We start from the raw sequence: 13429 nt of genomic DNA, 5'->3' as shown, positions 1-13429 counted from the left end.
CACAATTTCCAGCTTTTTCTGTGTATGTAGTACCAAGGAATCAAACACAGGGTTTCGTGCATGGTAGGCAAGCACTCTACCACTAGGCAACACTCCCAGACCACATTTAATGCTTTATGATATGTTTGCAGGTAGTTCTTGTATATATACTACAGGTTTACTATAGCTGAATGGTTGCTTCTTTCTCAAGATATGGTAAATTTTCTCCTATTATGTTACTGAATACATTTTTCTATACCTTCAGCTTTCTCCACTTCTTCTATGCACATGCCTCTTTAAGTTTGGTCTCTTAAATAAGGTCATAGTAATTCTGCTCCTATTCCTTAATCTTCCCCCTCCAATTCTTGATTTCATTGTCTTCATACATCTGTACTGTCCCCAAGTCCTGATATTTTTGTCTTCAACTCAAACCAGTCTACTGGAGAGACTTTTGTAGAGTTGTCTGACTTATTGGGCTTTTAATTTCCTTAATTTGGGGTTTTCTGGATTTTTTGTATCTTTAATGAATTATTTTTTTCATATCTTACGTTGTCTTCCTTACTCTGTTCAGCTATTTATATCCCCTCTGTAATTGGCCAGCTTTTTGCACATGTCCTCTTATTTTCACTGAGCATTCTGATAATGTTTGTGTGCTTTTTGTTATACTTTTGCTGGTTTTCTTCTTTCCTGTACTTAACATTACTGTGAGGTTGTTGACCTTTGGCCTGTCAAGGAATCTTATTTTCCATATTGTGTATGTGTGTGTATGTGTATACTCATACTGACATTTTCATATCTGAGGTAAATTCATCAGTTGGAATTTTTTAATCACACACTCAGGCAGTGCTCAGGTAGGAATATGCCTGCAAAAGTTACAATATCATTTCTTCCCACCTCACTGGCAGAGAACTTAGTGGCTATGCTTTTGCCCAAATGCTTGGGGACCAACGTGGTCCCCCAGTATGGCTCAGACAGAATAACTAACAGTGAGCTCTTGTACTTCCTTGGGTTTGAGTTGAGGATTGCTGGTTAAAGATCAGTTGTCTCCTTCTATATTACATCTACCTTGGAAATTTCCTTTCTTTACATACTGGAACTCTCTGCTAGTCAGAGCATTTTTTTAGTCATGGAATCAATCAAGATCACACTTGTTGCACGTCTCCCAGTTTCTTCACCCCGGGGCAGTTAGAGGCTACCCCACAGGGTATTCCCCTACTGATCCTATTAATGGAAGGAGCAAATAACTTGCTGAGTTCTCTACCCAGGGTGTAGATCTGAGGGATTCAGAGCTCAGTGCTTTCTTATCAGCAGCTTGTCACCCCGTGATAATCTCAGGCTCAGGTATCACATGAGCCTTGTCCTGGTGTCAGAGCTCTCAGACCTGCCTGGTAACAGATCTCCGGAGCCACCAGATGGCTCCTTGGTGTGAGCATTCGGCCAGTCATAGGTTTGATGTTCCTGTTGTGATGTTCAGGAATTGGGACTTGCTAGTCAGGGACGGTGAAGGCCCCCAGGCTGCTCTAAATCCTCACCTGCATCTAATCCACCTCCCCCCTCCCTCTCCCTCTCCCGCTCCCTCTCTTATGGACAGCTTATTACCCCTGCACTAAACATCCTACAACCTAAGCTCTCCACAAGAAGAGGTAAGTTCCTGATTTTCTGAAGTGTCATTCTATGAAACTATTCTCAGCTGAGTAGGACTGCCAACAGCTTTCTCCCTGTGAGCCTTCTGTTTGCCTGATTCACAACCGCTACCTCTGTCAGTATCAGATGGTGATGTCATCAAACTCTTTGTCCATGTTGCACTTTCTAATATCATCTATGTGGGAAGTCATTTATTCCGCATACTTCTCTGAGTAGTACAAGTTATTTTTCCCTAGATTCTCAATTTATGTATCATATTTGTCCTTATATCATAATAAAAATTCAGCAAGCTAATAAGTGGCAAATGATAAGTACTTCACACATGTTAGCTTTTAATATTTTATTGCTGATACTGTTTTTATTTCACCAGGTAGGGAACTAAGACACAGAAAAATAAGTCTATTGCCAAGAGAGAAAACTAGTAAGTGGCCAAGCCCCAACGTAAACTCATTGCTATTATGAATGAACATCTCCCTTCTACAATAAATGGCTAAGTAAGTAATTATTCAGTTACTCGGAGACAATACAGGAGGAAGAGAAAACAAAACAAAACAAAACAAAAAAAAACCCAAGCTGCTATTAGAAACCAATTCCACCAGAGGGCAGTACATACATGCATTACGTGGGCATGACTTACATCAAAGGCTGTCAAATTTAGGGCAGATATTATGCCAATTAGTAAGGAAGAAAATAATTCAAACTAATTTTATACTTTGTATTGCACTAAAATGAAGAAGATCTCTATCAGGATTCAATATAACCACATGTGTTAAAATGCCTGGTAAATGGTCCAGCAAAAGAAAAGGTCTTCTACCAGTATTCAATAACCTGCTGATATTCAGTGAGCCTGACCAGCACTAGGGCTGGGTGTCAGAGAGCACAGGAATGAAGTTCTCAAGATGGTGAGAGACAAAAGGCCCAACACATCGCCTATTCACCACGCTCTTTAACTGAAAGACCGCAGCAATGGTGCAAGCACAAGGTAATGCTGGCTTGATCTCCAGGGTGGCCACAAACAGAGTTGCAGAGTTCAGAATACATTAGAAGCAATAAATGAGCCTGAATCTAGAAAGTGAATGTTCTGTGAAGGCCAATATGCCAGCTGGTGTAGGACCTAAGGAGAGAGAGGGACTCATCCTGCCAGGAGATGGCATGGGAACTCAGCCAACAGGAATGGAGCTGCTTCATGGGTACGTGGAGGCAAGAGAAACTACCACAAGCAGAAAGACATGCCCTGAGAATGAAGGTGTAGCGCAAGTGACAAAGTACCAGCCTACCAAGCCCGAGGCCCTGAGTTCAAAGCCCATTTCTACCTCCCCCCCAAAAAAGAAAACAAAAGCAGAGAAGAAATATTCTGGACCATGGGCTCAGAGCATGGACAGTCCTCATTCCTTGAAAAATAAGAAGGAAAGGAGTAGAGATCACCTCAAGACTCGTCCACTCTAACCACGCCACGCTACCCACAAGTAAGAAAGCATACAAGATGAGAGGAAAACATTGAGATGCTCTAATTATACAGAACATGCATACGTATTCCTGATGACCAGTTTTGTTCTAAAGATCTTCAAATATATACTTCATCACACACATAAAGGCAAAATTTCCTTGTTGTTTCTTACTATCAAAATGTTGTGGTACATACACATATACATGATATCCGGGACTATTCTATATTTGATTTTGCTAGAAGTTGAATCACTGGATCCAAGACATTGACGTTTATTTTTTAATGATCTTCATTCAAATCGTCAAACCTCTTGGCAAAGATGGGTCTATTTTACCACCATGTAAATAATTCCAAGTAACCTATTTCTCACTCAAAAATTACTTCTGGAGAATCTACCAGGTGCCCGGTACAGGTACAGTGCTGAAATTCTGCAATGAATGAGAGAGACAAGAATTTCTGTTCCTGGAAACATCCATCTTAGTGAGGTAGCACCTCAGTAAATAAGGGGGTACAGAGCATGTTAGGTACAAATGCCAAGGAGGAAAACTAGTCATGAAACGAGGTCCTTAAAGGAGGGCTCTAAGTGTAAGGTTAGAGATCAATTTCATCTGAGATGAGCAGGGTAGGGCTTTCTTGGGGTAAGGTCTTGAAGGAACAAGAAAAGCATGTAAATATCCAAGGCCTAAGATTGTAGAGTTAAAGCCTAGTACAAAAAAGAAAACAGGAGAACCTGATTGACAAGCTCAAGAAGTAAAATCACTGTGGCTAGAGCACGGGGGCAAAGAGGAGTGATAGGAAGGGTGAAGGTCAAAGCTTTACCTAGAGTCAAAAAAGGAGATGGGGGATTCTACAGTTTGGGACTTTTTTCCCTGAAAGAGAAGGGAAGCACCAGAGAGTTTTGATTTGGGATAAGATCTCTCTAACGGCTACGCTCAGAAGAGACCAAAATGGGCTGAGGAAGAGGCTACCTCAACCATGTACGAGAGGGGATTAATAAGGAGTGAACCAGAATAAAAGCAAATGTAAAGAAGTGATCACCTACCCTTTAGAGTTGCTGAAGCAGAAATGAAACAGAGGGTTGAGATAGAAGAGTTATGGCTGGCACCCAGTTCACTTGCCTGAAAAAACTTGAAGAATAATGTTGTAAAATTGGGAGAGTAGAAGAATCAAGAAATCCGATATGGACTTGTTAAATATGATATATAGTTTAAGACACCCAAATAGGACAACAAGTAGGTAACTGGATAGAATAAAATTGAAGTTCAGGTCAAACTTAAGGCTAATGACAAATAATTTAGGTATCAATAATGTAGAACGGTCAGAAAAGAGAGTCTGAAGACAACCTAGGACATGAAGAATCAGAAAAACCAACACAAGGATGTCTAGTGTGAGGCAGGGAGATGGTGGGAGGTTTGGGTACCTGGCAGAGTAAAGACGCTTTGCAGGGACATCCAGAGGTTGAGAGTAGGACAAAGAACAATCACTGAACCTTCTGATCCGCAACAAGGAGGCTATCAGAGACCTTGGAACTGGTCTTTGTGGAATAAGAGGGGCAAATACCTGAACACAGCAGTTTCAGAAAGAAATTGAGGACACTGACTACTAACTGGGTGCTCTGATGCATAAGGAGGGGGAAATGAAACACTAGAGGAAAAGAGAGTTGTTTGTCTTTAAGGAAGGAGAAATCAATCGTGTTTGTATGATGATTGATTTGGGAATTGTTAGGGAGTTGGAAAGAGCTGTTGGAGCCATGCCCTTGGTTGGAATGAAAGAGATGTGAAGTGCATGTGTAGAAATGTTTCCACATCCAAGTAGTGCCAGGGAAAAGAGAGGTGTGTGTCTTACAGGAGGTGAGGAGAGGGAAGTTGTTTCCATATTTTGTTTTTCTCTGGGAGAAATAGAAGACGAGATGTTGGCTGAGAATAAGTATTTGGGGAGAATGCACTAGTGATGAGAAGATAGGAAATTCCTGACTAAAGGACATAGATGGTTAGGCTATGAATTGGGCATATGGACCTGCTGGAATTCTCTGATGTGTGGAGACCTCTATTTTCATACAGCCATATTCAACCAGACATGTGTATACAGGGATAAGGTTCAATCAGGGTCACAGTGAATAAAAAGAGGGGGAGTTAAGAGGAAGTTACATGCAAAGGAGAAATCATCCTAGATAGCCTTAGTGTATAAACTGGACAAGTTAGAAATGAAGACAGAAATGAGCGGTTCCATAGAGACCAAAAGGAGTTCCAGGAAGAAGAGGAGAGGATGGTGAACGGGTAGAGTGTTAAAAATTGCCATTGGAAAGTAACTGTGGGGTATCATGGTGGAGTGGATATGATTGAGTAGAGAACATATTCATTGGAAGCAGAAAGGCCTCAGAACTTTGATCCAGGGTCCTCGAAGCTCCTGCATGCAGACACTGAAATCCAAGCACGATGCTTGCTTCACATCCAGCAGCAGTGACTAGCTACCAGTGATGACCACGGGGTGGACAGGAGGGGAGGGTTCTACCATCTGATAGGGATCATCCCTCTTGTTTTGACTTCAATGAGGCAGAATTTTTCCTGTATGACCTACTGGCTGCTTACAATCCTTTTATGAACTGAACTGTCTCTAAGGTTCCTTTATTGATAATTCTGATACATACGAATTCAATTCATTCCATCTTTAAAAAAAAAAAAACAAACAGGGGCTGGGAGTTTGATCTAGTGGTAGAGTGCTTGCCTAGCATGCACGAAGACCTGGGTTCAATTCCTCGTTACCACATACAGAGAAAAAGCCAAAAATGGTGCTGTGGCTCAAGTGCTAGAGCTCTACCCTTGAGAAAGCCCAAGGACAGTGCTCAGGCCCTGAGTTCAAGGCCCAGGACTGCAAAACAAACAAACAAACAACTTTCAAAAGCTACCCTTATCCATACTATCCCATTTCTAGATTATTCCAACAGCTTCCACCCAGCTGTTCTCCTCATTCCCAGCTTTATCTCACCCCCAGACAGCAGCCAGTAGCCTGAGACAACATGATGTCTCTGCTCAAAACTATCCAAGAGCTCAGAGCTTACTCGAGCAGAAGCCCCCTGGCTTCTTCTGCAATCTCTCTTCCCACCCCCAGTCACCCTCAGACCCTTCTTGTCACACTACCATCTGCAGCCCGATCCTCGCCACACTGCTTTCTTTGCTCCTCAGGTATGCCACACCCTTTGCTGTATGGAACATTTTAATTTGTCCCTTCTCTTTAGAATGTCACTCCAATGGAATCTTATGAGTGGCTACTTCTCCTCAGGTCTCTGCCTTCCAGTGTCATCTTTGCAGAGTATAATTCCCTGATTAGCTGATTCAATCAATTTCCACTTTCCCAAATGGCCCTCTATTCCCTCTTCTCTACTCTTCTCTAGTATTACTTTGGCAATTACAAAGATACTACTTCATGTACTCTGTCTCCCTTCTATAAAAAGTAAGTCCCACGGGATCTGGGACTTCTGATTTGTTTACTGTTATAGTTCCAACAGAACAGACACTGGGGAAATAGCTGAGTGAATGATTCTATGCATGAATGAATTCTGCTAGCAAGCCTCACATTAATTATTCATTAGTATTAAACTTACCCTATTGATTGAAAATGTCCAAGATACTGAGAAACCAAATGACTCAGCCCTATATGATCCCAAAGACACTCCACTGTAACAAAAGACAACAAAGTCTGTCCTTTCCTGGGAGCCATAAATTCTTTCACTTTTAGACCAATTCAAGGTCATTTCTTCATAATGGGCCCCAGGCCCTGACTATAAGAGGATAGGCCAAAAAAAAAAAACCCCTCCACTTACTTTACATTATAGGTTAAATAGCAAAACAGCATCTTCATACTCAAAAAAAGAAGTCATACCTATTACAGAGACAGAAATGCAAACAGCACATCAGGATACAAAGACCACACACCCTCATGGCCACAAGTACATCATGCTATTGAGTGCCTGTAACCAAAGCCCACATCACTCTCCTCTCCAGTGGCTTTTCTCAGAGTGACCCAAGACTCCCACAAGCCCACTTTGTCCACCACGCAGCAGCTAGGCTCACCTCTACCAAGAACATTCAAGACTCCAGGCCTTTGGACCCACAGTCCTTTACCTGAAGGCTGCTTTCTTCTCCACCCACTTGCCCTTCCACCCTCCAAAGAAAAAAGACATCAGTGCAACAACTAATGTAATCTGATTAAAAGCTACATAGTGTGTCTATGTTTAATTTCTCAATCAGGGCAAGTATATTATGGTCATAGGAGATTAACATTAGGGGAACTGAGCTAAGAACACATAAGAACTCTGATTCTGCACTACAAGAACTACAATTAAAACACTCTCATAAAGGCCGGGAATGTAGCTTTGTGCCTACCATGCATGAAGTCCTGGGTTTGATTCCTTAGCACCACATACTTAGAAAAAGCTGGAAGTGGTGCTGTGGCTCAAGAGGCAGAGCGCTAGCCTTGAGCAAAAAGCATCCAAGGTCAGTGCCCAGGGCCTGAGTTCAAGCCCCAGGACTGACAAAAAAAAATTTGCCAATAATGCAAAACTTGAACTCAGGGCCTGTGTGTTGTCCCTTAGTTCTTTTTTTTTCTTTTTACTCAGGGCTGGTGCTCTGCCTCTTGAACCATACCTCCACTTCCAGCTTTTGGTAGTTAATTAGAGATAGGAGTTAGATTTATCTTCCTAGAGGTAGGCTTTAAACCACAATCCTCAGATCTCAGTCTCCTGAGTAGTTAAGATTACAGGCCTGAGTCACTGATGCCTGCTCAGCTATTTAAAAATTAAAAGTTCTGTCCAAGTCAATCACTTCATTATTCTTAAGGAGATAAGCTGCTAGATTCCCATTATTTTCCATAATGTCTTAGTAATTTTATATTTGATATTTTTATTAATTGGATGGCCCAAGGCTATCATATGAACCAAGTTATTCAAGTAAATACTTTTCTCCTTGAGAAAAGTATTTTGCTTTTTCATAATGATCCATATGTTAAGACTGATCTTCCTATGTTGACATATTATATACATACAAGACTGTGCCATGTGTAACTCAAAGTATTTTTTTGGAAAATAACTAACAAAACCCAGGTAAAGAGGAATAAAAACATTTAATTGTTGAAATACATTGATAAATTGGGTAATTCACATTGCAGCAGGAATACATATCATATCATTAGCAAATTAAGAACTCTCTAGATTCATCGCTAATCTTTAATCATAAGTCCCAGAAAATAGTATAGAATTAGCATAGTAAGATGCAGTACAATGGGAAACTCTCTGGCTATCAAGTATTTAGAGTAACATAAGCCTTTGACTAAATACAATAGGAATTTAGTCAACATGTCTATATAGCATGCAAATTTAATTCATTTACTGTCAAATATTACAATGTGATACATTGTTTCTAATCAAGGAGATTTAAATAGAATTAGTAAACCAAATAGTAAAAACAGGGAAGTGACAGTAATAAGAATCCATTTCCCAATTTTACAGGTAAAAATTAATGCAAAGTAGAAACAGTGAAAGACAAGTGACAAATATATTACTTTGGGTAATTCATTTATAGTGCACTATTATCTTACGTTATAAACAGAATAAGGATTTTTGGCATATAAAAATTATCCCCCCCCCAAAAAAAGTCTCAATGAGAAGACATAACCTCTGTGAAATGTTGTACGACCAGGGTGTAAAATGCTGTGGACCCCAGAGGCCCAGGAGGGTAACAACAGACCCCAAGAGAGTCTTATCTCGTCTTCCACAAGTGGGATGCAGAAAGTTCCACAGACCAGCACACTATCTAATCATTTTCCCTTATCACAATATTCAACCTGAACTCATTACTTTATACATTTAGGACTGTGTGAAGAGGACATGAGGACAACTGTTTTAAATTTCCTTGGAAATGTCTGTGCAACATTACAATGTCCCCAGTGCAGGATTCCTTCCAAACTGATGAGTAAGCTATGAAGAGAACAAAAACAAGAGAACAGAATTAACACACTTGACAAAATACAATCTAGATTTTTTAAATATATTGGCTTTAATTTACTGATTGTCTTTCAAGTAAAGCATTCAACATCCACCAGATACTTAACTGAAGTGATAACATTTCGGTGAAATGTGGTCTGCACAGTGCTGTTGTACAGAGATTTTATAAACTTGCAATTAAATGCAGCCCGAGAAACAGCCCACCCACCTCTAGCTGCATGCATGTCAATATCACCCAACTAAAAAATACAGGCTGCTGAGCCACAACTCCATGCCTCTTCTCCATAGGAGAGCCACGTCGTCATGTAGAATTGATAAGGACCAGTCTATCTATGGACATCTGAGAATTCTTTTTTTTTTTTTTTTTTTTTTTTTTGCCAGTCCTGGGCTTAAGCTCAGGGTTTGAGCGCTGTCCTTGGACTTTCTCCAGGCTAGAGCTCTACCACTTGAGCCTCAGCACCACTTCTGGCTTTTTTCTATGTATATGGTACCAAGGAATCGAACCCGCGTTTTCATGCATGCTAGGCAAGCACTCTACCACTAGGCCAAACTCCCGGCCCTCTGAGAATTCTTACATCAGCTCTGTGCTTAAGAATTCCACATCTCTGTGGCGGTGCCTATCATCCCAAAGCCACCCACAGAAGAACCTACTCATTTGTTTCATGATGTAAGTCATGTCAGCTGGATGCATGGTTTGATGTCAGAGTACCTGCCTTGCAAATATAAGGACCTGAGGTTCAAGCCCCAGTACCACCAAAACTAAATAGATTGATTAATAATAATAAATTTCAAGAGATTCTGAAGTTATTCCTTAATTTGCCCCCCCAAACAGCCAATTAACTTCAAACTTTGGTCTCTGAATCCATTTAGAATTTACAAATTGGTCAAAAGGTATAACTCATCTTTTCCATAATAATCTTCTTCTCCTGAGGACATCTTTTTTTTAAAAAATCTTTAAAAATATTTTTATTGTAATTAATAGAAAGGTTACATTATATTTGCCAGTTAGAAGGTGCATGACATAACAATCTATTGCTACCCCTTCTCACGTTTTTGCCCCCATTTCCCTCCCCGGCCCTCTTCCCTCATCTTCTTTTAAATACCTGTTTGGTGGTATTTATTTTGTTGAACTTTAACTTTGCTTTTCTAAGATATTAAACCAATCGAACTCTCCTTTGACTCTATCATAAGACATTTATATACATTTTGCATACCACCCAGGGTATTTACTTATCAGTTTGAAAGCTAATTCTAGCTTGCACAAATGAGGGAAAACATGCCATCTTTGTTGAGACTGAAATATTTTTTCTTTTCTAACTGCAAATCCCTTTAAAAATCAATCAGTAGGGCCGGGAGTTTGGCCTAGTGGTTAAAGTGCTTGCCTAGCATGCATGAAGACCCGGGTTCGATTCCTCGGTACCATATATAGAAAAAAGCCAGAAGTGGTGCTGAGGCTCAAGTGGTAGAGCTCTAGCCTTGAGAAAGTCCAAGGACAGTGCTCAGGCCCTGAGCTCAAGCCCAGGACTGGCAAAAAAAAAAATCAATCAGTAGACTCATAAGTATGAACAAATTGCTTTTGACAATGTTTATATTATTATACTTTATAAAACAATAGCACCCTAATATATACAGTTATGTCAGTTATAAACAGAAAAAGAAATAGCAATGATGAACCACAAAACATTAATATTTAGTGCTCAAATGAGACACAGTCTAGTTTATATGTTTCAAATTTTATATTTAGTATATCCCAAGTAGTTACACAAAGGGCTTTCAGTTTCACAAGTTGGATTATGAGTACAATGCATTTGGGGCCATGTCATCATCTCTTCTACCTCTTCCCCTTCCATAATGATACATAAAGTCCTGAGGACATCTTATCAGGACTTTCTCCTAGTAACTTTGACCCAGAAAGCCAAACTACAATAGACATTTGGCCAACAAGGAAAATAGCCATTCAATTTTGAAAACCTTTCAGGTAACTCAAAGGCAAGCAACAAGAGACCATGACCAAACTGGTCATAGAGAAACCGCCAAAGGGATGTTGAGAAGAGAGGTGGCAATACCAATACATTTATATCCATGAATTGTAAAGACACATTTTGGTCAGGGTCTTGGTTATGTGATCTACCTCCATCCCAACACAGTGGTGAACAGGCAATTGTCTACCTCTCCCATGAGGACAGTGAGATGGAGAGACTCTCACCTACAGTGTGGCTTATAGCAGAGTAGCCCAGGCCCCTAATGTATGTTTACCAAGCCCCTCTTCCAACATTAGGCCTATGCCTCCTGAGATGCACTCTCTTTCCAGGAGTGGAAACAGTGATCTCAGCTTTCTTTCAACTGCCCTGCCTTTTATCTTGCAAATAATATAAGTACCTCCGCAAAGGGTAAAACTGGCAGGGGACTTGGACTCCATGGGGAGGTAGAACTGTATTAAAATTCTAGAAATAGAACATCTTCTAGCAAATTCTCAACAAGAAATCCAACACCCTGCGGCCACAGGGACCAGAGAATAAACAGCCTTAATTCTCTCCCTTGGTGAGAAAGTCTTTGAAGAACTGCCCCCACCCAGTGCTGCTGGCTCTGGCTTCTGTCGGGAAGAAAAAAAGAGGTGAAGCTTCAGTGTCCCTCTCTTCTCAGTGGGAAAGCTTACTAATCTCCACCAGTAAGCTTCATCTGAAAGTCCACCCCATCCCAAATGCCAGCTCTGGTGCTAGGCCTGGTAAGAAGTTAATGCCATATCAAAAGAGTCATGTTTCTGGTCTGCTGTTGACTGGGTTCTGTCTGCGTCTATAGAAAGAATAATAGGACGAGGGTGGCGAGAGTGGTGGTGGTGATGAGAGTGGTATTCATGGTGGTAGTGGTGATGGTACAGTGGAGAGGATGGTATGGATGATGGTTATGATGTTGTAGTGATGGTAGGGTGGTGGTGATGGTGCAGTAGAGGTGATGGTGTGGTGGAGGTGATGGCGCAGTAGTGGTAGTGGTGCAGTGGTCATGTTGGTATTGATGGTGGTGGTGGTGGTAGTGGTGGTGGTCATGAGGAGAGCAGCAGCTACCAGGGATTCTATATTTAATCTTAACAACAACCCTGACGTCTACCCATTCGATCTAACCCTTTATAGATTATGAAATAGGACACAAAGAAGAAGCAACTTGCCCAGTCAATAAGTGAAAGAGCCTAAATTCAACCCCGGGAGCATTCCAGAAGCAGAGGTTTAAGACTGGCAAAGTTGTGATCCACTCACTGCCTGTGAACTGAGGCGTGTTCCTCCAGCACAAATGCACCTTGTAGGGGATGAGGCCCCACCCCTAGCAGAGCCGTGGCTCGGGCCCACCTCCTCTTATACTATCTAACCCCCAGCTGTTGCTAACACTGCACCTCAAGCCCAGCTAAGTCCGGCTGAGTCTCTCTAATCACTCTCTTTTCTATTCCTTTAAGTCCTATGCTTTCAAAGTTTTTGTCCAGAAAGGTGAGACCTTCCCACTTAGGCAGCCTCACAGCTTGCTCTTATTAAATAAATCACACCTGTAACAAATTAAGTAGCTGAAAAGGTAACAGATCCGAGAATGACTCCCTTTTCATAAAACATGCTTGCATTGAGAGCAGAAACCCACCCTTCTAACTATGAAGTTCAAGATTAGAAATGTATAGCAATAATATCAAGAACCCAGTCATGATCACATCAGACTGTGTAAAATTATTTAGAAAAATATACCGTACCTCTTGATTATTGTGTTGTGATGTTATTTTAATCTTAAAGAGAAAGATAAGAAAAGTTAATGTCAATATAATGAAGAATTACCCAGTTGCCCACAAAGCTACACAGTAGTGATATATGTGTGTTTACTAGTTTAAAAAATCATGAAGAAAGAATAATGTGAACTAACTAGAACATTTTAAAAGTTACCTCTAATAACAGTTGAGCAAATCAGCATCTTTTTGTGCTGGTATTGGGGCTTAAACTCCTGGCCTGTAACTCTCGCCTGGATTTTTCCTCTTACTCTACCACTTGAATTATACCTTCACTTCCAGCTTCTTCGAAAGTTATTTAAAAACAAGTCTAGTAAGTACAACTGTCTGCTTAGGCTGACTTTGAGCCTCGTTCTGCAGATCTCAGCCTCCTGAGTAGCTAGAATTACAGACTTGAGCAACTGAAACCAGCTTAAACCAGAAGTCCTTACCACTAGCCTCACTTGAAATTAAGCAAAAAACACCAAATACACAGTCACATAAGTGTCTATTATTCAAGATTTCATTATGACATAGTTACTAACTATTCAGCTCAGAGAAGGGAGTCTCATGCCATTTAGTCATACAACAGATGGTTCTCTCTCAATTAATCGCCAGACCATAT

General features: G+C 40.8%; 1 long non-coding RNA gene across 1 annotated transcript; it reads right to left on the bottom strand.

The window, feature by feature from the left end:
* Positions 1 to 8169: 8169 nt before the first annotated feature.
* On the bottom strand, positions 8170 to 13426 carry LOC150067455 (uncharacterized). The gene is made up of 3 exons (XR_016539637.1): positions 13350 to 13426; positions 12796 to 12828; positions 8170 to 9041 (listed from the first exon to the last, which is right to left on the bottom strand). It is a non-coding gene; the product is annotated as an uncharacterized LOC150067455 (long non-coding RNA).
* Between the last annotated feature and the right edge of the window lie 3 nt (positions 13427 to 13429).

The sequence above is a fragment of the Megascapheus bottae genome, chromosome 2 (genome assembly GCF_031878675.1).
Source record: "Megascapheus bottae isolate mThoBot1 chromosome 2, mThoBot2.hap1, whole genome shotgun sequence".
Lineage (NCBI taxonomy): Eukaryota > Metazoa > Chordata > Mammalia > Rodentia > Geomyidae > Megascapheus > Megascapheus bottae.
This window is presented reverse-complemented; position numbering and strand designations above follow the sequence as displayed.